Source organism: Numenius arquata, chromosome 17 (assembly GCF_964106895.1).
Source record: "Numenius arquata chromosome 17, bNumArq3.hap1.1, whole genome shotgun sequence".
Classification (NCBI taxonomy): Eukaryota; Metazoa; Chordata; class Aves; order Charadriiformes; family Scolopacidae; genus Numenius; species Numenius arquata.
This window is the reverse complement of record NC_133592.1, coordinates 2,935,117-2,939,380: the sequence shown is the minus strand read 5'-3', so window position 1 is coordinate 2,939,380 and position 4,264 is coordinate 2,935,117.

The window sequence follows — 4,264 nt, the reverse complement described above, 5'->3', positions numbered from 1 at the left end:
GGAAAAGTCTTACATTAATGACTTTTGTCACCAAAGTCATTAACATAATAGGACTTCCACATCAAAATTGAATATTAATGCTACACCCGGCTGCGGAGTGAGGCGGATAATTGCTCTAATACATTTTCCAGCAGGATTTTCACATCGCAGCAGCAATTGCATTAGCAAACCCGATTATTACCACGGCCGATACAATGGGACAGTTAATGGGAGTTAAGTTCTTGCCTTTTTGCTTGGGACCCCAGAGTGGCCGCGGCTCCATGACCCCCGCCGCCCCCCACCTGCACAAACCTCCCTGGGCCACGGGGCAGAGGGCAGGGGGGACGGTGTCCCCGGGCTGGGAGCGGAGGTGACGGTGGCACCGAGCTGCCTCCTCCTTCTGCGCCTGCAAACACGACCCTTGGTCACAGACAACCTTGCGACACCCCCGGCAAACCCAGCGCCAGCTGGAAACCCGCCTGCCCCGGGCACCAGGAGGCTGAGCTGCCCGTGTTGTGCTGTGCCATGCTGTGCCATGCCATGTCACACCATGCCGTGCCGTGTCATACCATGTCGTGCTGTGCCATGCCGTGTCACCCGGTGCCGTGCCACGCCATGCTTGTACCACGCTGCGCCATGCCGTGCTGTGCCGTACCATGCGATGCCATGCCGTGCCATGCCACATCACAGAGGCCCGGGACGGGCCATGCAGGGGCAGTAGCAGGGTCACACCAGCCTGGGGGTGCCACCATGGAGGTGCCCAGGGGGGACCGGCAAGAGCAGGGGACCTTCCAGCCTCCTCTCCTTTCCAAGGGGCTTTGGCAGCTCCCGGGGAGGGGGGGGATGAAGCACACAACAATGAGTGGTGGTGGGGAAGGGGGGTGGACCGTGGCACCCCACACCGTCCTTTGTCTCCGGTCCCAGTGGGGCCACCTCGGGGGCAGACAAAGGCAGCTACCGGCCCGTCTTTAATTGCACACTCATTGATTGCACCTCGCTCGGGGGGCCCACACCGGGGAGGGCTGCCCACAGGGGGTGTCTGCCCATGGGGAACAGGCCCACGGCAGAGATATGCCCATGGGGGGCGCGGGGGGTAGGGAGGGGGTCTGCCCATGCAGGGAGGGGGGCCGCCCGTGGGGGAATCTGCCTGTGGGGGGGTCCCCGCTGTGCCCAGGGATGCAGGCTCAGGGCTTGCGCACCCCCCAGCTCCGCAAGCCCCCGGCTCAGCCCCTTCCCACCCAGGGCTGGGGGGGCGGGTTTCCCCAGACCCTTCCCATTCCCCCCCCTCCTCAGTGCTCACTGGGGGAAGGATGAGCCTCACAGAAGCCTTTTTTGGGGTTTTCTTTTGCAGTCAAGAAACTGTTTCCAAGCGCTCCCCGAACACCAGCAGCCGAACAATGCGCCTGCCCCATGCCACCGCGCTGCTGGCACCCGGCACACCGACCCCGGGATGTGCCGTGTGCTCCCGTTCAGCAACGATTCCGTGCGCTGGGTTAATCCCTAATGCTCCGTATCGGGCCAAAGCCCTCTCCCAGACGGATGGCGATCCAAGGGGGGTGTTTTAGCCTTGTTTCCCAGAGCACGGGACTGAGCGGGGGTTGTGGCTCGGCGCTGCCGTGCACATCCATGGGAGGATGCTCCCCGGGGCGGCCAGGATGCGGCCGGCATCAATTCCCCGGGAGAGGGACCCGGCCGCGGAGCTCAGCCCGTGCTCTGGCAGCTGCTTTGAAACACCGGAGGAAAAATAAACCCAGGAAGAAAATTTAGCTTTTTGGGGAGCAGCGTGCAGGGAGGGGGGGGTGTGCCAGAGCGGCAGGACAGCAGGGGTCTGTCCCCAGAGGGTCCCAAGTTTGTCCACCCTCCTGCAGCCCAGCCCCTGTCCCGCTCCTCACCCGGGTGGAGAAGAAATCCCCGCCGCGCCGACGGGCCCACAGCACCGCCGTGCTCGCCCCCGGTAGCGCTGCCGGCACCGCGCCGGTGCCTGCAGACACCGCGGCCTTCGCCCCACGGCCAAGGAGGAGGCCGGGCGCGCGCCGCCTCCGCGCTCAGGGTGTGACGCCGTGTCCCTCTGTCCGTCTGTCCCTGCGCATCGCTCCCCGCCGCAGCCGCACGTCCCCGTTGCGCTAGCGCCTGTGCCAGCGCTGTGCCCCGCGGTGCAGCCGTCTGTCCCCGGCCGTCTGTCCCCGCAGCCTGTCCTTGTGCCCTGTCCCCAGGGGTGCGTGAGCGCTGGGCCGCGTCCGTGTGTCCTGGTGTGCGCAGGTCTGTCCGTGTGGTGCCGGGGCACGGTGCGGCCGCTGTGCCGGCGGGTCCCCAAGGGCTGTGCCGCATCCCCCACGGGCTGTGCCGCGTCCCCCGGCCGCTCGCCCTCCTAACTCGATTGTCATCCCGGCGTAATGAATAGCTCCGTTGTAATCTAATAGCTTTTACAAGTTATTTGGATTTATTTGAGCATTTTCAATCAATTACGTCCTTTTATTTAAAAAAAAATAAAATAAATAAATCCCCGCAGCGCCCTGACGAGGACCCACCGTCACAGACGCTGCCGGGCCCTGCCGTTCCCGGTACCGGCTACGGCCTCCCCGCTGCTCCTCTCCTTCCACCGCCCGCTCGCCGCCCTTCCCGCTGCACGGCCCCGGTACGGCCCAGGCCCCCCGCACCAAACAGCCCCTTAATATTGCACCGCCTCCCCCCCCCCCCCAACCTTGCTCCGCACGGCCCCCCAGCGTTGCACCCCCCCTCACCTTGCACTACACGAGCCCCTAATATCGCACCCTGCCTTTGCGCACACCCCCTCCCCACATTGCAGTTCCCCCCCCACTGCGACCCCCCCCCGCCACACAGCCCCCCAACACTGCACCCCCCTCACCTTGCGCTGCGTGGCCCCCCCACTATTGCATCCCCCTCCAACATCCACCCCCCCCTTTTGCACAGCCCTCCAGCGTTGCATACACCCCCCCCACATTGCACACGCACCCCTCCCCATTGCATAGCTCCCCCCGACATTGCACCCCCTTCACCTTGCACTGCATGACCCCCCAAATTGCACCCCTCAAACTGCACCCTCCCCCCCAGCATTACATCCAACCCCTCACCTTGGACCGCATGGCCCCCCCCCAGCACTGCACACCCCCCCCACCTTACACCACATGGCCCCCCAATATTGCACCCCTAACATTGCACCCCCCACCTCTGCACAGCACCCCCAGCACTGCACACACACACCCCCAACACACCCCTCCCCATCGCACAGCACCCCCAGCGCTGCATCCAGCCCCCCCACCTCGCACCGCACGGCCCCCCTCCATTACACCCCCCTTTTACGCACCCCCCCCCCCCCAGCACTGCCCACCGCACACCCCTCCGACAGCCCCCCACCCCCCAGCACTGCAGCCCCCCCACCGCACACCCCTCCGACAGCCCCCCACCCCCCAGCACTGCAGCCCCCCCACCGCACACCCCTCCGACAGCCCCCCACCCCCCAGCACTGCAGCCCCCCCACCGCACACCCCTCCGACAGCCCCCCACCCCCCAGCACTGCAGCCCTCCGCCATTGCACACACAACCCCTCATCTCGCATCGCGTGGCCCCCCCAACACTACAACCCCCCCCCACACCTCTGGCGCACCCCCCCACCCTCCCCAGCACTGGAACCCCCCCGCCCCGGCAGACCTGCCGGCAGCGCAGCGGCCCCGCTGCCCGACTCCGGCCCGTTCCCCTCTCGCCGCCGCCTTTGATCTCCCCCGCGCCGCTCCCGGCCCTCGGGGTCCACCCGGAGGGGGGGGGGGGGGGGGAAGCGGGGGGGGGGGCGAGGAGAGGAGGGGGGGGGGGGGGGGCCGGGGATAAGGGGGAGCCTGGAAACCGCTCCCCCCCCTCCCATTCTGCCCCCCGCCCCGGGGGCCGCCTTGAAACCGCGCGCGGGGCCCGTCATCGCGTTTGGCCAATCCGCGCCTTGTTTACACTGTGTGATTGACAGCGGGCTGGCGGGCGGCCAGCCAATCAGCAGCCGCGGGAGGGGGGGGGGGGGGTTGCGTTGCAGCATTGCAACGCAATTGCACCTTGGGTGCAATGCAACCCCCGCTGCAACGCAATCCTCCCCCCCCCCCTCCCCAATCCCCCCCCCCCCCTCCCCAATCCCCCCCCCCCCCCCCAGCGCTTACCCCTCACTGCGCATGCGCGCTCCTCCCATTCATCCGCCGGGCTTGAATTAGGCGCCGCCGCGCGGCGTCGCAACCCCCGCCGCCCTCTGATTGGCGGGCGGGCTGGCGGGGCGCCAGCCTATTGGGAG